At 42.7% G+C, this 24,330-nt stretch overlaps 1 protein-coding gene across 17 annotated transcripts in view; it reads right to left on the bottom strand.

The window, feature by feature from the left end:
* Positions 1–24,330, bottom strand: part of ESRRG (estrogen related receptor gamma) — a 660,805-nt gene that overhangs the window by 449,405 nt on the left and 187,070 nt on the right. For 7 of the 17 annotated variants that reach the window (XM_021064114.1, XM_021064115.1, XM_021064119.1 and 4 more), the window contains one exon: positions 4,421–4,512. The exons of the other annotated variants lie outside the window; for them this stretch is intronic. The gene's annotated coding sequence lies outside the window, so the exon portion shown is untranslated. The remainder of the gene's footprint in view (positions 1–4,420; positions 4,513–24,330) is intronic. 17 annotated transcript variants of the gene reach the window in all.

The following is a 24,330-nucleotide window of genomic DNA, read 5'->3' on the forward strand; positions in this document are numbered from 1 at the left end:
TCACCATCCAGCTACAATATAGGCAGACCTCAAGAGCACAGAGAATGGCAATATAAGGGAGAAAATAATTAGAGAGCAGTCAGTTCTAAGTATCTATTGCTTTTATTTTTAAGATAACGGATTTACTCTAAGTTTATGTAATTCACTTTTTCATACTACTTCATGGAAAGCTGGCTCTCAGAATTCCTAGAAAGTGAACACTCAGCTCTCTTGGGATCAGCAGGTGTCAGCACACAGCGGTGCCCCCTCCCTCAAGCATCCTCTCATTGACTCCAGCTCTGCCTCCCTCCCGAACTGGCCCTCCTTGCTTCCTCCACTAACCCCTACGCGTCCCGCAGTGCGTGGCATCCCGCAGTGCGTGACGACAGCACCCTACCGCCCCTTTCCTTGGCCAATGGCCCAAGCATTTGTAAGGAATACTATACATTTCACAGGCCAGCCTGCATATTTTACTTTCTTTTTCACTGTGTATCACGCTTTTTCCCACCTCATGGGAGAATCAGAATTGGATCATTTTGGGGAGTTCCCGCTGGTGGTCCAGCGGAAACGAATCTGACTAGCATTCATGAGACGCAGGTTGGATCCCTTGCCTGGCTCAGTGGGTTAAGGATCCGGCATTGCCGTGAGCTGTAGGTGTGGGTTGCAGATGCAGCTCGGATCCTGCACGGCTGTGGCTGTGGCATAGGCCAGCAGCTGCAGCTCCGATTTGACCCCTAGCCTGGGAATCTCCATATGCCTCAGGTGTGGCCCTAAAAAGAAAAAAAAAAAAAGAATTGGATCATTTTTGTTTCATACCAGTGATTATCAACTGAGCAAAAGGAGGCAGACTGTATATTTGAGAATATTTGAAAATCTGGGTACCTTTTCAAGACTCTCCTCCCAGTCAAGGGATGATGAAATTTCGTTTCCAATGTCTATGATACTGAGGTTAGAGAACCATGATTTTATATTTGCAAATCTTAGCCCAACCCACATCTGGCATATGGTAAGCGCTCAGTAATTACTTAGAAATTGAAGAGATCAGATATTTTAGAAGAAAAGCAAATTCTATCAACTAATTTCCCAGTTAGCTAAAAATGTGGATTCCTGTCCAGGTAGGTTTTCATTTTTTTTTTTATAGAAAGAAACCACAATGCAGTCCTGGTAGCTATGTTGAGGTGTGCCAGTGAGAAAGCAGGTTTAAAAGTCAGGCTATTCTTTCTTATAAGGGAGGTGACATAAATGTTGTTTTCTTTGTTGGTTTTTTTTTTTTTTTCCATAAATGTTGTTTATCAGAAACCTAAAGCACAAGCACATTGCAACGAACGGGGTAAAGTGGTTGACGCCTTTAATAATGTGAAAACGATTGGAAATTCCTGTCACATTTGTAGAGATCTCTGGGTCACGGAAACACACATACACGCATGCTCCTGCACAGGTCTGAGTACAATTACATGTGGTCTGATCAACACTTACTGCAAAACATTTTTAAACTCCAAGTGTGATGACTGTGAACCAACTTCATTAGAAATGACAGTCTTTAGATATCAAATGGTTTCGCTCCTACTTACTTTGAAATAGCATCAGTCTCCCACAAAACTCAACAACAGGAAAGCCAGAGAAAGTTAATGGCTTGCATGTTCCCACGGAAATTTTGGTTTACCCTAAAACAGCCAAAGATGAGCACCCTTGGTAACCTCCACTGCAGAACCAGAACGGCCGCATCACACCCTTTGGAGATCAAAGAAGGGATGTCAGATTCTTACACGTCCAAATCCATTTGGTTTCTCTGGGCACATACCCAGTGGCTGAAGCTTCCTGAGAGGCATTCACCAGCCATCCTGAAACAGCCACTCTGTAAATGAGTGGGTCTTTCTCTTTTAATTGGGACTTACAGTTGCCCCAAGAAAGAAGACTATTTTTTTTTTTCAGGCGATCTGTTTAGTAAAGAAAAAACTCAAAATGTTGGCTTCTTTTTGCCAGCAGTCAGCTTTCTGCTAATTCTCAGTCATAAATAAGTTGCATTGACAAAGACATTAAAGATGGAAACAATAAAAATAGACAGGAAGGGCAGAGAAAAAGATGGGCATGATATTCTGTCTCGGTTTGCAAAAACAGGTATTAAAATACCAACGATACAAAAATAGACTTGAACAATTATTTTCTTTCCAGGGAGGGGGGAAACCGCTCCCAGACTTCATCAGATGAGTGTCTTCAAGGTTTCATTGATTAGTTGATAAGTTTGCCGGTGAATGATTGGTCGATTAGTCAGAGGGGGTTGAATTAGTTACCGGAGCTGTGTCGCCCATGAATAAAATGCAGGAGTGTCCTCTCTCCCCCCACCTCTGTGACAGATGATATCTGTTTTCTCCTGTGAGTTTGAATTTAAGAGCCACTGAAGCTCAGCCACAGTATATTCTGGCTCAAATGAGCTGAAAATTGCATTCAATTTGAATTTCAAAAATGGAGGAGAAGAAGGGGGAAAAAAAAAGAAAGAAAGAAAAAGAAAGAAACCCTCAGCACCTATCAAGCCTGCTCACTTTTCAGCTACTTCCTGCTGCTCAGCTGCATCCCGCCAGGCTGGGGAACTGAGACCAGGAGGTACCATAGAGAGGAAAGAGCATCGCTGCATTCCTGCCCAGTCTGAGTTTAAAAATAAACTTAATAGTCAGGATCAAAGCAAACCTCACTTGTACACACATGCATAATGCAGAATGCAACCCACTGAAGAAATAGATTTATCTTTCCCCAACTCAAATTGACCTGGTTTTTTTTGTTTGTTTGTTTCTTTCTTTCTTTCTTTCCTTATATACTTTGGAGGTGAGAAAGGTGAAGGTTTTTTTTCCCTGGGAAACTCTAGAAAAGCAAATTCTTCTCTAAATTAAAATTAATTCCTCTTCAGCTCATTTAAGACCCTCATTCCTTGTCGCCTGCTTTTTTTTCCCTTCTCCCGCCTCCCATTACAGGGCAGGTGCATTCTTGAAAAGTTGAGTGAGTGGACAATCGATTTTTTCAAATCAAATCATATTTTAAATGCTCTAAGAGAGTTAGTTATTTAAAGGAATCTTGTGATAAATTATTTCATAAAGCCACGCTATTTTTAGAGTGCAAATGCTTGCCCCTTTCTGCAAAGACACAGGAAGTACGACGTGGAAGTGGTTTTCCATTTTCTTAAAGCAGGGCCCACCTGCAGTTTTGAGCAGCACAGACTGAAGTATCACCAATAATTAAAACTAAGCTGATGTATTACACAAGACAACAGATGACACCCCAGAATCATGGAACTGAATGATCTGGGGCCACTTCCTGATGGTTGGAGCTGAAGGAGCAGAGAGAAACGCAAACTCACTTCAATCGACTCCTTCGCCCACCCTGAAATTATTCTCAGCTTGCGAAGGAAGCAGCCTGAGTGCCATGCAAGAGATAATTCACCTCTTCAGGGTCATTTTCCACATCGAAGCAGGAACCTGCTGAGTGCTGCTCACAAAATCTGACTGATCCCCGGGGGATCAGTGCCATGTAGGATGGAGAAGCACCATGCCAGTGAGAAAGCACGATTTCCTACTCCCCTGCACTGCCCCAGGCATCAGGCACTGGGGGTAACAGGTACCTGATGACTCAACGATCCTGCCTTGGAAGGGCTAGCTGTGGAGGGCAGGGGTTTGCCACTTTTCCTGAGTTGTGAACCCGTTTGAGAGTCTGATGGAAGCACAGACTCTCTCCAGTTGAAGGACCCCCCTCCATATAATGATTGTCATATCACAGTCATATCCATGGGGTTCATGGACTCAAGGGGATGGGGGGGACCCAGGGTTAGAAGCCCAGTTCAATAATTGATGGTAGCTAGAGACGTAAGTGTTACATGGTCTTCCTTCAAAAACAGAGTGAAGGAGACTTAACTTCTAGGTCTATTGGGGAAGAACTAGGCATCCAATTGGTAACTGACTGTGTGCCAAGAACTTTTAGTAAGATCACAGAAGGTGAACTTAAGAGAGAAGGCTTCCTATTTCAAGTATAGGACGAGAAACAACAACAACATTTTACTTCTCGTGCATCGCCAAAAGACCAAATTTGAGAAACAGTCTGGTCCTGACAACCATGGCTTAACGGTCAATGTAGGGAATCAACAGATATAAGAGCAAAACCTTTCCAAAGGAACCACGTGACCATTGCAACAAACACTCCACCAAGTCCCATGTGTCAGAATATCCCTCAGAATAAAACGCTTTAAAATCTTGAAAAACGAGGTTTCTGCACTTTAAAAGACAGAACGAGGGAAACACAGAGCCTCTCGCATGCTAATGAAATCCTTGCCAGGACCGTGGGGACAGTCAAAGATGTCAAGGGGTCACTTAACCCTTTAGCCTGTACCACGTGGCATTTTGTTCTTTTGGCTTTAACCCAACATCAGCATCTCCTAATCTTGTAGGGAAGGGCTTACCTTTCAAACTGCAACAATGTTAGCGTAGGATTTTTTCCTTACATCTTCATAATGTAATATTGTTTCATTGATGAACCAGTAAATTGTCAGCTCTATTCATTTATGTGACGTGAGCAAGGATCCAACCCAAAAAAAGAAAAAAAAAAAAAAGTGAGGTCAATTTCCTTGGCTGCTGCATTTTAAAAAAATCTCCCAGGCAAGAGAGCTAAGCACACGTCAACAGCTATGACTTAGTGCACATTGCCTTCTCTAAGTCTTTGATTTTCCTATATATATATACTCAGAGCTCTATTACCACACACACTAAGGGACAGTTCTCATTTCTTCAAGTTTTCTTCCTTCTCAGCGTTATCATATTTATTTGTCTTCCGCCCCTCTCTTATTTATAGCGAAAGCTCCGGTTAAGGTTTCAAAGCATTTTCCATTTTAACATCCATTTATAAACTTTCAGAAAAAGAAAAAAAATTCTACAGAGACCAAGGGACTTTCGACTAATTTTGCGTTGATCTTAAAATATACGAATTTCTTCAAATAGGAGGGTTTGTTTCTTATTTCTCTGATCCTCAAAAAAAAAAAAAAAAAGATAAAAAGGAAGCAGGTAGAGAAGTAAAAGTTGCAGGATTCAAAAAACTCAAAGCTTTGGTTTTAAATAAGCCCATAGTGGGTTTTCACTAAATAGGTTATTTTTTTTTTCAAAATGCTGTTTATCAGAGGCAACTATTAGATGGAACCTCAAGAAAAGGCCAATATTCTAGTAAGCCTGACCTCGAAGAATGGCGAGTCCATATGATTTGAATTAATACCTCTCCCGTCTTTACCCCTGGATAAAAGAAAACTGCTCGGAGTAACACAGTAGTAAGCCAGAAGAGCCCAGAGTACCACAGTAACAGTGCAGGACTTGCAGCTCAGGGAAAGAAGAAGGGGGAAGAAACTAAGGTTGTGGCCCATGGACAACTGAGAAGCCCCTAACATCTTGTTTGGTGCACACTCTCATGCCGCTTGTTCAGCAGAACATGGGGGGACTCGTGACTCCAATGGCACCAGGCCATCTTCCATCACACCCCTTGAGGCATGAACGTGGGGACTATAGACTTCGGGGAGGGACCACTTCAAGGAGATGCCCGTGCTGTGATTAGAAGATTCTCAAAGGGGCTGAACATCGAATTCATTGAAGGCACCTTTCAAACCCACAGTTGTTTTTTTTTTTTCCCCTTTTCTTTAAAGAATGAAGTTAAAAGTAAAATGCTTGACAATGACACGGGATTGAGGTTTCAATTCCAACTTGGCCTTAATACCCCAAGACGACAAAAAGCAATTGGAATCAAACTTTGATCATTTGTTTTACTGCTGAAGAGAGCCCTATTTGAGTCCTAGAAAACAAGGGGATTGTTTTAAAAGACATTCTCGCAGAGAGGGAGCGCTGCAGGCCAACGAAGCCCGGAGACCAAGGAGGCTCCCAGGGTAGCTTAGACCTTGACGGGGTCTAGCATCCAGGAAGGAAGACGCTAACGGAGAAAGACAAAGATCACAGGATATCACTTATCTGTGGAATCTAAACAAATGACACGAGGGAACTTATTTGCAAAAGAGAAATAGACTTACAGACATAGAAAACAAACTGACATTCACCAAAGGGTAAGGGGGGGGGGTCAGGGAGGTATAACGTAGGAATCTGGGATTAATATATACGCACACTATATATAAAATAGGTAAACACCAAGGACCCACTGTCGAGCCCGGGGAACGTTACTCAGTATCCTATGATAACCCGTAATGGCAAAGAATCTGAATATATCGATACAGACATATGTGTAATTGAACCACCTTGCTGTACACTTGAAACTAACACAACATTGTAAATTCACTAAAAGAAGAGCCCCCCCAAACAACAACAACAAAACAAAAAGGAAGACGCTCTGCAAACAAAAATCAGTGGGCGTGTTCAGTAAACTCACGAGTGAGAAAGAAGTCAGGACGACTCGAATGAGAGACTCCAGCTCTGTTTATTTTCTAGGACTGTGAACACAGGCCTGTTCCAAAGCTGTAGTTTGTGTAAGTATAAAGAAGCATTAGGAGCAAACCGACCCAAGCGACACTACAGGGTAACACACCCGAGGGGAACTAATTTAGGTTGTTACTTATTTATTTATTTATTTATTTATTTAATTTTAAGGAACGCTGAGGACTCCAGAAGTACAAAAGAAGGCTTTGAAGGAACAAAAACACTTTGGGTGCTGATTTCATGAGGTCAGTTCCCATGCATAGAATGATGCCCAGCATCACCACCGACATGGCTATGATTTCAAGGTAACATTTAAAATCCATGACGTGGCGTCCTCGCTGGGGCACCGTGGGATCAGCTGCGTCTCTGGAGCACGGGGACGCAGGCTTGATCCCTGGCCCCGCACAGTGTGTTAAGGATTGGTGTTGTCACAAGTGCGACTCGGATCTGATCCCTGGCCCCTAGCCCAGGAACGCCATACATCTTGGGGTGGCAATCAACGACCATAACAACAAACAAACAACAGATCTAGACAGACTGACAGACAGACAGATAGACAGATAGAAATAAAACTTGTAAAAGCCCATCTCTGAAACCAAGGAAAATCCACACCAACACTGACATTGTTGTGGGAACAGGCTTCCCTTTGGATCCCACGTACAGTGCTTCTCCCTGAGCCAAGGCATTCAACTCGGGATCCTCTGACGGTGCCCCCTACACAGGCAGGGGGAGCCCAGGTCAGGGGGTGGTGGGTTCTGCCCTCAGAGTCTTGAGAGGAAGAATTCCTCGCCGAGCCACTGTCAAGTCCCTCTCAGTCATGGACAAGACCTTCGGGAGCTCTTGCAAGGAGTGAGAGAATGGTGGCCTGGTGCTTCTGTAATTCCTTACAGAAGAACTTGGGGTCTCCTGAGCCCAAAGGTACATGAGCTAGCTGTCACATGGGTGACTGGGATCCTGCTACGTGGGAGTTCTCAGGAGGAGGGAAGGGGTGAAGCAGGCATTAGAACCTGCCTCTTTGGCTGCTCTTCCTCCATCCCAATGTGCACATATTTTGGCCACATGCGTCTCCTGCTGCATCTCCTGCTCTGTCCCATGAAGGAACGGGGAGTAAGGGAAGACGACTGGGCACCGGAATTGCTTCCTATTACCCCAGGGGTGCTCTTGCTACGAAATGCAATACATCTATCCCGGACTGACTTTGTTTTAAACAAGGACAACCAACTCAGGGGGAAGATGTCTTATTCAATATTGCAGACAATTTACTAAAGAATAGAAAACAAGGCTGCTGTAGACCCTCAGAAGTTGAGGTACAGTATGATTAAGAAGATCTTTGTGGGTAATCTGGAAACTAATTACGACATAACTCACTTTCTTTCTTTCTTTTTTGTCTTTTTTTTTTTTTTTTTTTTAGGGCCACATCCACAGCATATGGAAGGTCCCAGGCTAGGGGTCGCATAGGAGCTGGAGCCACAGCCATGTGGGATCCGAGCCGAGTCTGCGACCTACACCACAGCTCATGGCAACACCAGATCCTTAACCTACTGGGCAAGGCCAGGGATCAAACCTGCATCTTCACGGATGTTAGTCAGATTCATTTCCACTGAGCCATGATGGGAACACATCATTTTTTTTTTTCTTGTCTGCAAGTAGTCTGAATTACAACCAGTTTTAAAATGTACCCTGGGACACGACTGTTTGTAAATTAGGAATTACCTCTACCCAATTCATTTTTGTGATCAGACATATGAACGGACAGAAAATTAATTAATACCAGGATTAAAAACTACCAGATACATTCGCATATATTTTGCATTGTACCACTGCAGTAAGCATCTTTCATGCAGGTTCATATGTGAATGGCTCACAGAGTGGGGCCGGGGGAGGAAGCATCTAGAGGTTTTTCCCTGTCCCAGAGTATTTCCAAAGCAATCTAGAGAGCCAAAACACCAGTGTCGGAGTTCCCTTCACGGCTCAGCAGTTAACAAACCCGACTAGGATCCTCATGAGGACACTAGTTCGATCCCTGGTCTCACTCAGCGGGTTAAGGATCCGGTGTTGCCATGAGCTGTGGTGCAGGCTGGCAGCTACAGCTCGGATTCGACCCCTCGTCTGGGAACTTCCATATGCCGAGGGTTTGGCCCTAAAAAGAAAAAAAAAAAAATACCAGTGTGCCTTCACTCACAAAGTCACTGGCCCCAAAGCCACAGAACATGTACCATCCTCGTCCACACCAGCAGCAGCTTCTGGGTTGGGGCAGTCAACTCCTTAGAAGATGGGGAATCATCCCTCTACCTTAGATCTGCTCTTCAGGTCCCACGTGATACTAAGAGTAGATATTCCAAGAAAAAGAGAAGTCTTTGTAGCACATAATGCACATGAATCAGCATAGCAGCGCTACAGGGAACCCAACTCTTAACAACATGGAGCAAGTTCCTACTGTGGCTCAGTGGTTACCAGTCCAACCAGTATCCATGAGGACATGGGTTTGATCCCTGGCCTCACTCAGTGGATTAAGGACTCAGCATTGCCATGAGCTGCGGTGTAGGTCACAGACTCGGCTCAGATTCCCTGATGCTGTGGCTGTGCCACAGGCCGGCCGCTATGGCTCCAATTTGACTCTGGCCTGGAAGCCTCCATCTGCGGCAAGTGTGGCTTTAAAAAACAAAAACCAAAACCAACCAACCAAACAAAACATGGATATACTTGGGGAAAAGCACATTTTGAATTCCAACACCTTAGGAGTACGTCTTACTAGGAGCAGTTACCTATAACTGCTTACACACAGATACAAGCCTCTGCATCATCTATTGTCAAAATGTAAATGGATAGCAGAAGGTTTTCAGAAGGGGAAACAAACATAGTTCCTCTGATCGTTCCGTTTATAACTCCAGCACACAGTTAGATTGGAGGAGATGAACAGAAGCAATTCCTCAGCTTTCGAGATTCCAGCCATGTGTTGTTGCCGAGGTTCTAAGTAAGTTTGATTATTTGAAGATTTTTTTTCCCCAAGATTTCAATAAAGCCAATCAGGAAAGACGATCCTGGACAGGCATGGCTTAGACAAAGGAGCTACTGGTTACTGGGAAAATCTGGGGCCACGACGGCTTTCAGCACCCCCATCTTTCCCCAAGTTGCTGTAACAAAAGAGAAGCAGGAAACAATATGCTCAACCTGATATTTTAAAATGACCCATGAAAGGAAGAATAGGTCTGAGACGAACAGAGTTTTCAGAATGGATAATAATTCATCAATGTAGATACAGCTTTTTCAGTCATGGATATAACGTAAGGCTTTCCCCCAGTTAAAATGAACTCCGACAGAGAATCCCAGATTTAGATTTCCTGACAGTTGTCACTCTATAGTTAGCCTTCCCAAGTTCAATACTATTGGCTACCTTCTGATGCGGTTTCTAAAAGGGAGAGCTTTTCTGTAACAAGGACAGGATATTTTAAAAATAACTGGCCAAGATCCTTCATTCTAGCACATTTCCCTCATTTCTCTTCTACTTTAACCCTGGATACCTGGAAAGTCAGAAGGGGAAAGGAACCAGGGTTAGTAGCAGAAGAGAAGAAATGTGCCAGTCTAAGAGGAAAGAAAAATAATGGAAGGAAAGAGGGAGTTTAACTGTGAAGGAGCAGGTGGTCCATTCACTCAAACTTGAACCGTAACACGCTCAAATTCGAGGCAAGGGCAACCTCCCCGTGGTTTAGCAGCCCTCCCTGGAGGATGCAGAAAGCCATTGCTGGCAGAGACCATGGTGATGGTCCCCACCAAAGCCCTCATTTCACCCGTGAGGACACTGAGGCCTTGGGAAAGGAAAGGACTGACGGGAAAGTCGGGACAGGAAGCCAGGTCACTGGACCAAGCTTTGGCTCCACCAACCACAGCTGCCGAAAGCAATAAAGGCTTTTTTGAGTCCTAGAAAATCGCTAAGGCCTCCAGTAATGAGGTGAGATGGAGATGCTCTTATCGCTCTGGGGGGAAACACAGACCCACTCACCGTACTTGAACCCAAAGGAAGAGCTGGAATTGGGCGAGGACACGGCTGACCCGGCTTCCGGGGTAAGCGGACCCTTGGAGAAACACACTCTGAATTGAGATGCACAAGCTCCAAGCCCCGTTCCGGACATTCCCAGCAAACTGTCTCTGGCAGTGATCATGACATAACACTTCTGATGATTAATTAAGAACCCTTCATTACATCAGCCCCCTTATAAATGAACAACTCCCCCCGTCCTTAATACGACAACATGATATAAAATAAACGAGACCAAGTGGTAGGTAAAACCTAAACCCAAATGATAGCATCATTCTCTACGGATCAAGACAGAGGACAGATAACAAGCAAAGGAGGACGGAAAAGATGAGTGGGGCGGGCTGAGGAGGGAAACAGGGGTGGGGGGGGGAGAAGGGGCATTTGCTCAATCAGGACCTATTTTCAGAATTTCCTTCAAGCTGGCTTGGACTGAGAGCCATCAATTATTTAAAAGATGTAACATGATGCTTCCTTTGTTGAGGCAAATCTGCAAGCAGACCCTGAGAGAAAATAAAAAATGAATTAGGCAGAATGTATGAGTCTGCTGGAAGAAAACAAAGATTTAGCTATGGGAACAGAGTCTTTTTAGAAATAGTTCAATTTTGTCTACTAAAATCCGCAAGCCCTTCTTCCCCGTCTCCTTACCTATTTATTATTTTCTCCCGTACATCACACAAAAAGGGGAATGAATCATTTCCTAAACTTCTCCTTTCTTTTCAGATTCAGCTTGATGTATGGTCTTCATTTAAATTACAAATACACTAATCTGAAACACTGTTTACCAAGTAGCATTTTAAATGAAAGATACAAGAAATTGCATCACTCACATCTTTAAAAAAATGACTTTAGACGCCGGACCTCATAAAAAACAGCCGACAGTGTTCTCTGCCTTGGCTGCTATATTTCAGTCCAGCTAATGAAATTCAATTAGTGAGCTTTGTACTTAGAACATTATGATTCCGAGGGCTGGTCTGATCAAAACTGGTGCGCCAAGCCCTAGTTCTCTTTTTTTGGCAGACCGCAGTGAAGAAAAAATTCAAGAGAGTAGATTGGCGTGGGGAAAGTTAGTTTCAGAGGCACTCACTCACGTCTCACCATCATTAAAGAATACTGGGAGGAGGAAAGCTGCTCCTAGAATGTCTCATTATTTACTAAGTGAGTGGATTAACTTTCTGAGAAACTTCAATACCAAAGCCTGTCATTACCAGTTTGAGTACTTTCCAAAAACAGCGAGTGACCTAAAATAAACCAGTAACGGACGAGAACCAATAAATCACATAATGAATTCATTTTTAGATTTGGATCTGCTGGAGCTTGTGTTCCACACGAAAAGCATGGAGACTGGACCCCTAACAATGTCTTTTTGTAAGCCTTTCCAACGAAACAAGCAATAAGCATCACATAGGGACTCCTGTGCCTTTCCAGTATATTCAAACCACACCATCAGCTCAAGAGGTGCTGTATCTTTAACATCTGGAACACTTTAACACTTGAAAACAAGACACACACACAGCAAAAACCACTGGCTGGAAGTCTGGTACCTTACATCTCTCGATCCTCCATCTGGACTAACAGACTCAGATTCAAGGGCACCACACCTGCCTGGATCAAGCCACATGGCAAGATGGAACCAAACTGACCCTCCATGGCCTGATTCTTTGAACAGCAGGAGTAGACAAGCAAGAGTGGAAATTTCAGGATATATAGCCATTGGTCTATCAGTAATAGTCAGAATTAATCAATCAATTGAGATCTGAGCATCCATTTGTCAGAGTTATTTTCTTAAAACACAAACCAGCTCATACCAGTTCTTTGCTTCTCTCACTGGGAATGATACCACCATCCAACTCCTTTTATAGACAAAACCCAAAAAATCATCCTTGGCACCTCTCTTCCATCATCACCACTATCCATTCCATGTCCTCTTTTTGGAAAACAATTACGGGAACAGTCACATGAAATTCCAGAAGTGGCATCTGACTTCTTGGTATGCTCCTGGGGAAAGTTGTTCTAGAAGCTTTCAATTTTACCTGAGAGTGACCCAGGATTGAATAAGAGGGTCAGCCTGGACTCTGTGCCCTGGGTGCTAGTTTTCTCTGATGCAGAGGTGGTACACCTCCCGTCGTTCTTGATAGGGATATATCACAATGTCACACTGATGATTTGTAGATGATAAATTCCTTCCGAAGTGAACCTTTCCTTGGGTCAAATACAAAAGGGAAAATGCACACTCACGTCCTTCCCACAAATGGGCTGCCTCGGATGGGTTTTCTCAGAATTCATTAGTAAAATGCACTGTTAGAATGGCTTGCTCCAGCTCACTAGAGGGGATTTCTTCTCAAGTCCACATTGAGTGATTTCACGTCAGTAGCTTGAAATCAGCCACAGTGAGAGTATTTACACCAGAGACATCGGCAAATGTTCCAAATCAGGTGCTTTGTAATTTATTATTGCTATTGCTTTTTAGGGCCACCCCTGTGGCATATGGAAGTTCCCAGGCTAGGGGTTGAATCCGAACTGCAGCCGTCAGCCACAGCCACAGCCACAACAACACAGCATCCAAGCTGCATCTGCAACCTACCATAGCTGATGGTAATGCCAGATCCGTAACCCACTGAGCAGGGCCAGGGATCAAACCTGCATCCTCATAAACACTAGTTGGGTTGGTAACCCACTGACCCATACGGGGAATTCCCCAGGTGTTTTTTTTTTTTTTAATATAATGATTTTGTTTTTCATTATATAGCTGGTTTACAGAGTTCTGTCAATTTTCTACTGTACAGCAAGGTGACCCAGTCACACATACATGTACACATTCTTTTTTCTCCCATGATCATGCTCCTTCATAAGTGACTAGACATAGTTCGCAGTGCTACACAGCAGGATCTCGTTGTTAATCCATTCCAAAGGCAATACTCTGCATCTATTAACCTGTTGTTGTTTTTTTCTAACACCTCCCTTCCACAGAGAGACAGTTCACCAGCACATCATCGAACAAGGCTTATTTATTTTCTTCTTTGCAAGCAAAAGATACTAGAGAGGGTCTTGCATCAACACCCATCTTTTCCTTCTCTTCCCTCTTCCAGGGGAAGCTAGCCAGCAGTTCATCAAACTCACCTCCTCTTGTTCCTGGGCATGCAGCTAGATCATACCACATTCTCCAACTGCCCTTGACAATAGGTCTGGTCATGGGATTGAGGTTTCCTCCACGGAAAGAGACTGGAAGTAAGAGAAGCCTCTCCATACATGGCCCGTAAAGCCCTCCCACATACAGATTTCCCTTTCTGGGGGCTTCTGTGGGTGCTATAGTCACTCTGTATGTCAGATATCAAAGTCAGAGAGCAACAGGATAGAGGGAACTCAACCTTCCAATCACCACTGGAGAGAAACTCCCCCCCCCCCACTGGGGAGATCCACTGGGAACGTCAACGTGAGAGAGCAATTAACTTTGATTGGGTTTGAATCATTTAATATTTGAGGGTTTGCATGATTCACCAGGCACCATGGCTGAAACTTAACACTCTTTCATCTCTCCTTTCAACAAAGGTCTTTCTTCTCCACCCCCCACCCCCCCCAAAGTGAGAAATCTAGGGCTGAGGATCAGTCAAGATGGAGAAGACAGAAACAGGAGCCCTAATATAATATTGACTTATCACTTAGAGTTTTTATTTCGCTTAAGAGTTTTGGGAGAAAAATACATATCACATGAGATTACTAATAGGTAGAATCTAATGAAAAATGATACAAAAGGCCTTATTCATAAAACAGGAAGAGACGCAAAGAGTACCAGATCAAATATAGGGTTACCAGAAGGGAAACATGAAGGGGAGGAATAAATTGGGAGGCTAGGACTGACATAACACACTACTACATATGGAACGGATGAAGGACTGGGACCACCTGTTCAGCACAGGGACACCTCCTCAAGCCTCTGCAGTAACCTATATGGGAAAAGAATCTGAAAAGGAATGGATATGGGCATATGTATAACTGATTCACTTTGCTGTACACCTGAAACCAACACAACACTGTAAGTCAACTGTATTGCAATAAAATTTACAAGGAAAAAGGAAAAAATCGAAAATACAAAAAGAAAAAGAGTTTGGGGTTCGACGTGTCGTTCAACAGCCATCAGCTAGAAACCTGTGTTATGTCCATGTGCTTGTGGTGTCGTGTGCAGCTTATTCTTTTTCCCTTTAGTGATGTCACTTAAATGAAAGGTTCCAATTTAGAATCATTTCCACGTTAGAAATATCTGAAGAATTCCATCCATATGCCCTCCGCTTTGTCAAGGAAATTAACTATAAAGACAGTATCGATATTCTACAATTAAAATGAGAGCTCTTAACATATTTAATTTCCCCCTGACCTGACTTTCTTCACTCATTATGAACAAAAAAGTATGAATTCATTATTTGCAAATAGCCCAGAGTGCTTAATATATTCTGGAAGGAACTAAGACACCCCCTTGTGTGCATACGCACACACATACACTCAAGCATGCGTGTTTCTGTCTCTATCAAGGGCAAAAATCATAATTAAGGTAAAGATAAGGAATAATTCTAAGTTGTTAAGCATGTAGAATCAGTATAGCGGAACTCAAAATGTATTTTTAGTCCATGCATTTGTACCCTAAGGTTTTCTCTTTCTGTAACACTCATGATGAGGAAAGGAAAGGAGGGAAGGAGAGGAAAAAGTAGGAAAACAACAAAAAAAAATATTTTCATCTCCCCATATTATTTACTGTATAGAGCATCACAGGTTTCCTTCCCTATATTCTCATATAAGGAGCCTTTCTGGGGGTGTTTGGAATTGTTGTGTTTTAAAAAATTTAACAATCAGAGCGCCAAAGCTTAATCACTTGTATGTGTTACAAGACCAGATGGTTCAAGTGGGTGTTTGTTTATAAGCTCTTTGTATAAGGTTTTTAGCTGCTTTTTAGACCAAAGCCGGATATTTCAACCCACGAAAGAGGTGATGAGGAATTAACAACGAGGAATCAGTGGACATCACAGAGCCCTGGGCTGTTAGGCTTCACTCCACCACGGACCTGTGCACTCTTACAAGGATATGGTTAGGGCCTAAGACACCATCGCATGTGCTTCCCAGGCTCTGCGTTCTTTAGGGAACTCGACAGACTTGGGGTGGGGGGAGGGGAGGGCAGGGGAGAAAGCACTGCTGGAGGCTGGCCGTGGACCAGCCAGGAAAGAACAGAGTCCCCTGCCTGCCCAATGTCTTCAACGATCCCGAAGGTGAGAATTTAGGATGTTTCTTATTTCTGCTGGCTTCTGGGATGGAGGTCTCGGACCAGCCACGTCCTCCTTCTGTGCCTTCCTTCCTGATGTGGATGTGAGGACAGAAGGAAAACTTCCAGGGGGCCTCCTCCTTCTCTGTTTGCTGGACATGAACCACATGGTGGCTTCCCGCCAACACGCAAATGTCACCGGTTTATTTACCCTGGAACAAGTCAAATCATGGTCAAGCTTCCTTAAGAGAGAAGGAGAAGCTTCATCAAGGCACCGACGTTAATGGCCTTGAAAAAAATGAGCACATATTTCCTGTTGTCTGGATGAGAAAAATCCTCTTCTTCTAGCTGTTGACTCTGGGACTTAACCTTCTTTCAATGGGAAGAAGGTGATCAAAGCTTGCCTATCTTCACTTTTAATACGATTAATCATGTGCCACTTAGTCTGCACACCTATTAGCAACATCCTGCATCAGCGGGCCATCCTTTATGGGTTACCCAACTCGTAACCTCCTTGACCTTATCTAGTCAGTTCCAAGAAAGAAGATATTTGAGGTGAAATGGGCAAGAGAAGTACAAGACTGGTTTAGCATTTCCATGAACCTGTTTCTACCATAGTCTGCAATGAACTAGCAAGAAATGACAGACTAACAAAAATAGATTTTATTATTATCACCCCATGCATTTGATTCCTCTCTTTTATTAGTCTGGGGAGAAAAAAAACCAAAACTTTCCCATAACTTCTTTGGCTTATTGCCTCAAAATGCAGTATCATGTGACTGTGTCTTTAGGATAAAGAATGAGTACCACTGATCATTTATTCTCCAAAGGGCCACACACAGCTTTTGGCACATAGCTGGGCTCCATAAAAGGATGTTAAATGAATGAAGGAATAAATTACTGGCTCTGACTATTCTCTTCCAATCCTAATGACTCAAAGCCTCATTTAATATATGTCATTACCCCCCTCCCTTTTTTCAGCTGCAACCACGGCATATGGAAGTTCTCGGGCCAGGCATCGACTTCAAGTCTCAGGTGCAACCTATGTCACAGCTGAGGCAACGCCGGCTCCTTCATCCACTGCGCTACCGTGGGGACTTCTCATTAGTCTTTATGAAGAAAAAACACCTTGATAAACTAGCACACTCATGATTTAGGTGGCCATTTTGCCTCCTGAAAACAACTTTCACGAAAGAGTATTTTCATTTGTTTACAGTTTTTAATAAAGGAGAGTGCCTACAGTCAAATTCAAACCAACTTGAAATACTGTCCTGATTTTTAACAAAAGAAATCAAGCTTAACACATGTATTTTCTAGGGCAACTGGGACCCACCATATGGTGGTGGGACCACCATATATAGTTGCTATGGAGACAATGTTTATGTCCCCCTGAAACTTACATTTTGAATCCTAGTGTCCAATGCGATGGTGTGTGTCCTTTGGGCGGTGATTAGATTATGAGAATGATGGACCCCCCCCCCCATGATGGGACTGGTGTCCTTAGAAGAGAGGCCTGAGAGCTCCCTTGCTTCTTCCTCCATGTGTGGTTACAGCAAAAAGACAAAGCAAAAAGACATCAAATCTTCTGGAGTCACGATCTTGCAATTTTGGACTCCCCAGCCTCCCAAAACTGTGAGAAATAAATACCTGCTATTGATAAGCCACCCAGTTTATGCTTTTTTTTTTATGATAGCAGCCCAAAGACAGCAGTCAACCTCCCACAAACCGTACAAATGTTCTCTTAGGTCAGTCTCCCAAGTCAATAGAAATTAGAACAAAAATAAACATGTGGAACCTAATCAAACTTACAAGCTTTTGCACAGCAATGGAAAGCATAAAAAGAATGAAAAGACAACCTATGGAATGGGAGAAACTAGTTGCAAATGATGCCGCCGACAAGGGCTTAATCTCTAAAATATACAAACAACTCAATCCAAAAATGGGAGAAGACCTAAATAGACTTTTCTCCAAAGAAGACGTGTAGATAGCCAGTAGGCACATGAAAAAATGCTCAAAATTATTGAGATTATAATCTCAACTAATTATTAGAGAAATTCAAATCACCTGACTGGTACCACCTCACACCAGTCAGAATTGCCATCATCAATAATCTACAAATAACAAATGCTGGAGAGGGTGTGGAAAAAAGGGAACTTTCCTACACTGTTAGTGGGAATGTAAACTGAGACAACCACTATGGAGAATAGTATGGACGTTCCTCAGAAAACTGAATATAGAACTACCATATGATGCAGCAGTCCTACTCCTGGGCATATATCCAGACAAAACTATAATTCAAAAAGACATCTGCACCTGTATGTTTATAGCGGCACTATTCACAACAGCCAAGACATGGAAACAATCTAAATGTCCATCGACAAATGAATGAATTAAGAAGATATGGTAGAGATACACAATGGAATACTACTTAGCCATAAAAAAGAACGAAATAATGCCATTTTCATCAACATGGATGCAACCAGAGATTATTATACCAAGTGAAGTCAGTCAGACAGAGAAAGACAAATACCATATGATATCACTTATATGTGGAATCTAAAATATGGCAACGAATCTATCTATAGAACAGAAAGAGACTCACAGACATACAGAACAGGTTGCCAAGGGAGAGGAAGGAAGGGGTGAGATGAACTGGGAGTTTGGGGTTAATAGATGCAAACTATTATATTTAGCATGGATGAGCAATGGGGTCAGTCCTGCTGTACAGCACAGGGAACTGCGTCCAACCTCTTGGGATAGACTATGATGAAGGATGATGAGAGAAAAATAATGTATATATGTGTATGACTAGGTCACTTTGCTGTTCAGCAGAAATTGGCACAACATTGTAAATCAACTATACTTTTAAAAAAAACTAATAAAAAAGAAGACACAAACTACAACAAAACAAAGACAGCAGTCCATCTTCAATTAAAACCTGTTAAATAAATGAATACATAGCAACTAGTTTTGTATCAAGGTAATGACATAGTTGGATGCAGAAGTTCAAACCAAAACTCAACTCTTGATTGCTAACTATTCTTCCATTACTGTGGACAATGATTAATTATTATTTGTGACATAAAATTGGTGGTCACGTGAAATAAGAATGTTTAAAATCAAGAGGTGATTTTCCCTTATCATATCCCTCTAATAAGCCTGGGAAAATCTAGCTAGGTTTCAGCACACATAGAGCTCCTCCTCTGCAGGCCAAAGGACAGGAGAAACACCGGCAGTCACCGTGAAATATCACTCGTGGTCACTATTTATGTTTTATATACTGTCAACAGCAACATGGTCATTTAGCAGCAGGTACAGTTATCCAGGCACTTAGATGATGCAGCAAGTGTCCGTACTGATGTTACTATTTATAGCCCAATAAACTATGCTTTGAACAATATCAGTAACGTTAAGCTTACGTAGCACTCCTAGTATTAATGCCCTAATACAGATATACTGCTATAAGCATGGTTTACAGCACGGAACATAAACACAAATCCAGTGACACTAATAAATCACTTTCTTGACTGCTTAAAAATGTACTGCCAAAAAGGGCTTTATGCCTTACACAATGGAGCAGAAGGCAGTGATATATATTTAAATTTTCCATTTTTAAGCTGTCACTCAAAAACTTTTCATACTTTTTTTAGCTTATTGATCTTACCGGCTTGTGATAAGATTTCAACTGCTCGGTTGGGCTGTTTTTAGGTTCTGTTTCTTATTAAAAGAGCTAAATCTGGAATCACAAAATGCTACTAATTTAGCATTTTTCAATAGAAATGGAAGTTAAAAACAGCACCAAAATAGTGTGACTCTCATGTATTATTGCCCTAGAATCCCAGATTTAATTACCATATGATACAGCATAATAAGGGTTATAGTGAAGCCATGCATCACTGTACACATGCTTGAAAATTGAAACATATTCAATATGCTAAAATAATTATTCCAGGTTTCCTGATCCTTTCCATTAATAATTCTTTAAATACACACATACATATACATATATACACACATATACATATTCATTCACATATAAACATATATATACACACACATCTACATACATAACATATATACAAACTCACATAGACATATATCAAGCACACATATATACATATATAACATATATATACACACAACACATATATACATACATGCAATGTATACAGATATACACTTACTCATAGATGCATACACATACACACACACATATACATGCATATACACACATATATACATGCATATATGCACATACATATATACATATATATGTGTGCACATATATATTGTTATGTGCTATTATTTCCCCTCTTTTCCTTTCATTTACAAAGAAACTTCCATTCTAAACATTTTGGCTGTTCCTTACCTTACAATAAACATCCTGCATAGAAACAACCAAACTATCACGAGCAGGACAGCTGAGGTGACTGGCTGGTTATCTGTGAGAGCAACCTGTATAATCCTCTCGACACCTGCTCCTGGGGCTGGAGGGGGCACCCTGTAGACCACAGTCAGAGAACTTCTGAACACCGATTCTGGACTCAGAACCTTGTCCTGCCAGCACTGTGTCTGCTCTCACAAGGGACTCTCTAGGAGCTCTTCAGCCAGTGGTGATTTGTTTCTCCCCTCACCGCTGGCCCCCAAGGTCAAGGCTCGATATGGGAGAGCCAGCAGCCCTCATAGCTAATTGCCCATATTTTGCAAAGGGCTGCAAGGAAAGGGGAAGCCACCGTCTCCCGAGGCCAGGATCGGTCATAAATAACCCTGTGATGTGGGAGCTGTGTGGTCACGGTCGGGATCTCAGCGCAGCCCTGACTCTCACCCCCTCAGAGAGCACAAAATGCGGGACTTGTCCTCGCCCCCTGTGGCGCACTCCGCTGAAGTCCTCGCCAGAGGGGGTGGTGTGGCCACTACGAAACAGCCATGAAAGTTATGCTCAGCAGCAGGAACAGCTGGAATTTCAGTTCCATCATTACTTCCACCTTCTGAAAGAATCGTGAGAACATGCAAAGTAGCAATTTTAGCTTAAACAGTACATCTTCATGAAGGAAAGATTTTTCTTTCTTTTAGTGCATCAGAAATTACTGGTCTTTCATAAACATTTCTGGTTCACTTGACAGCTCCTCATGTCAAGAGCTTTAAACTCCCTGCAACATTTCAAACCGCGCCAGCGTTCCTGGTGAGGCTTTGGCGCCAGATCCTAGCACGCGGACCCCAAGGATCATCAGTTTCTGAGAGCTCACCGTTTTGCTTCTGAACCCCCTGTTCAGAAACAGAGGCGACAGCTTCTCGAAACACGGCCTCGCAATCACACCGCGGGCTCCTCTGGTTTGTCCACACTCTGCATATGTATTTGGAGGTGGGAGTGTGCACACCCAACCAGAGAGGCAAATTTCCATTTCTCCTCCACCTAAATATGGTGATGAATTGGCCGCTTAGAGCTTTTCTGACAGCCGGGCGACGTGGTGGCTGCAGTGACCAGGCTCCTGGCTCCTCCTGGCAGAAAGGTATTCAGCGCACGTAATAATTATCCATCCATCTCGTTCACACGAAAGGCATGGCAATGCAATTTTAGCCTTATAATCAAGACCATATGACAAAAACCAAGGCCATTAGGGACCAATTTCGAGTATTCTCTGCAAGACAATGATTTTCCAGCCGCACTTACATATGCTGAACAGTTACCTCTGCACGACCGCACCTGCTCTCATTTCTGTAACCCCTCTGTTTTCCAAAGCTTTTCTTAATGATGAAATAAAGTTTTAAAGGCTTGCTGGCTTTTTTTTCCCCTTCATTAATTTTTTTTTTTCATTTCCCAAAGCACAGTATGAAAATGCTGAGGGTAAAATTTCTGCTCACGCCCCTGACCACATGTACCAGGGTTTGCTTTCGTCTCTTGCTTCTTCTCTCTTCCCTCTGCTCTGACTCCTCCATCCTCACTCTCAGCCCTGCTCGCTCCCTCTGAACCGCAGCCTGGTCTTCCGGGCCCATAATTGCTCCTCGTGTCCTTCTGACCTCCCCACTTCAGGCTCAGTGACATAACGAAAGGACGTGATGTCATCATAAACCCAGGCGCTGTCCCGGCAAAGGCTCCACTTGCAAAGTAGGAAGATGGTCAGAGTTATTTTGAAATAATGTGAAATGTAGCTCAAATATTCCTTCATGCCTCATTTAAAAATATCCAGAGAAATGAATAAAGACATGCCATTTTGGCAGATAGAGTTGTAAATACTAAAAGCAATACTATGGTCCATCACTAATGACATATCAATTGAAGAGGCAATGGGAAAAAAAAGTCTTACGACTAGTTAGAAGGAAAACATGAAAAAGCCTCCAAAAAATAAAAAAGGGCCAAGACACCAGATTTTACTACTATCACTTTGGATTCTCTACAGACTCGGGTCAATCCTAAAAGCAATCCAAACAGTTTTTAATTGTTCAAGGGAAGAGAAATCATCTCTAAACATCAATTAATGGTCAGTCTTGATTCCTTAGCTTATAAGACCACAACATAATATCTTATCTCTTGACATTTTTCTAAAACTATGAGATAATGGACTTTTTAACGCAAGCCCATTGTTAATTTTTTCAGTTGCAAGACAGCATGGATGAAAAATGCCATAAGCGATTACTCAGTATAATAATACTTAAAAAAAAAACAACAAAAAACCTCCATGCAATGCCTCTCCATTGAAGAAGTAATCATGCATAGCAATGGCCACATTCGCGAAAGTTCTGTGAAGACACCCAACAAAAATCCTTGTCTGCTGCACTGGGGCCATGAAAATGAAGCTCAGTTTGCTTCTGTCCATGCTCTGAAAATACAGGTGAAATTTCTACTTTTGGCTGCTTATTTTATGATGATGAATCTTGGCCCGTTCTAAGTACACGGGGGCAGAATGTATTATGCAATTTTCAATATTACGCACTCAGGAGTTCCTCATTACTGGATCGAGGCATGTGTAACTAAGGCGATCTCACATAAAATGAGCCAGTGGTCATGGCTTGAGCGTTCCACCAGCTGAATAATGTTCTGATTACCTAATTGGGTTCTAAATAGGTATCTACAGTGTACGTCTCATAATATCAAGGATATCCTATGTCAATGAGTCTGATTCATGTAAAGATATGTGCTGTGTTTCCTTGATGAAGGCACCTGCCAGCTGGCAGGCAGAGGAGTAAGTTAGGACATCTCAGAAGTGATGCTACCTGAGTACGTGCGAGGTTAGCTGTTCCTTCGATTGTCACCTCATTGCAACTAGTTGCACTGGCAATAGCAGACAGAGTTGGTTTTAACTTAAATCTCAATCTCCTAAAAAAACCTTCCAGAACGATTGTCCCGTGGTGTTGCACTGGAAAGAAAGCACGGTGTACAGAAGAGCTCACCTGTCACATGCTTGATAATGCAGTTCCAGACAACAGAAACGGCCAAGGCTTTGAGAAGAAATCAGAAAATTTTGCAAGCTAACAGAGGTGGAGGGTGAAGAAGTCCTGTGTTGCTCATGTGCCAATCACTTATCTGTCAAGAACGTTCAAGCCAGGGATACACAAAATAAAAATTTAACTAAGATGGAAAAGACAAAAAAAAAAAAAAGATGAAACTGCAGTATTCTGCAAATATCTTAAAATTACAATAATTTTTTTTTTGTCTTTTCGCCTTTTCTAGGACCGCACCCTCGGCATCTGGAGGTTCCCAGGCTAGGGGTCTAATCAGAGCTGTAGCTGCTGGCCTACACCACAGCCACAGCAACTCGGGATCCGATCCACGTGTGCGACCTACACCACAGCTCACGGCAACGCTGGACCCTTAACCCACTGAGCGAGACCAGGGATCGAACCCGCAACCTCATGGTTCCTAGTCGGATTCCTTTCTCTGAGCCACGATGGGAACTCCAGAATTATAATAAATTTATATTTTATTTATAATATAAACATATTTTATTTAAAGATATATATATATATGTCTTTTTGCCTTTTCTAGGGCTGTACCTGTGGCATATGGAGATTTCCAGGCTAGGGCTCGAATCAGAGCTGTAGCTGCCAGCCTATGCCAGAGCCACAGCAACTTGGGATCCGAACCGCGTCTGTGATCTACACCACAATTCACGGCAATGCCGGATCCTCAATCCACTGAGCAAGGCCAGGGATCGAACCTTCGACCTCATGGTTCCTAGTCAGATTCATTAACCACTGCACCATGATGGGAACTCCTTTTTTTGTTTTGTTTTGTTTTTGTTTTTTTGGTCTTCTTAAAGATATATTATCATAAAAAATTATGATAAAACTTTAAGCTGATAAAGAGTTCCAGAGTATGAAGACAGATTATGAAAAGAACCTCGTCACTGTGATGCCAAAAATATAGAGCCCTGGATAGAAGTCTTTCCAAAGAACCTAGACACGCAAAAGACTCCGTTTCTTATGCTTCTTTGCTGACCTTTGGGGAGACCGCTTTCTTTTTACTCTCTTGCTCACTGGTTCCTTCCTCCGAGCCTCCTCTGTGGACTCGTCCTCATTTCCCCATCCCCTAGCTGTTCATGACGCTAAATCCTGGTCTTGAAGCATCTACACTCACTCCCAGCTAGCCTCGTCCCAGCTGGCCTCGCGGGTGTTCGTGCCACACGGAA

This window comes from Sus scrofa, chromosome 10 (genome assembly GCF_000003025.6).
Source record: "Sus scrofa isolate TJ Tabasco breed Duroc chromosome 10, Sscrofa11.1, whole genome shotgun sequence".
Lineage (NCBI taxonomy): Eukaryota > Metazoa > Chordata > Mammalia > Artiodactyla > Suidae > Sus > Sus scrofa.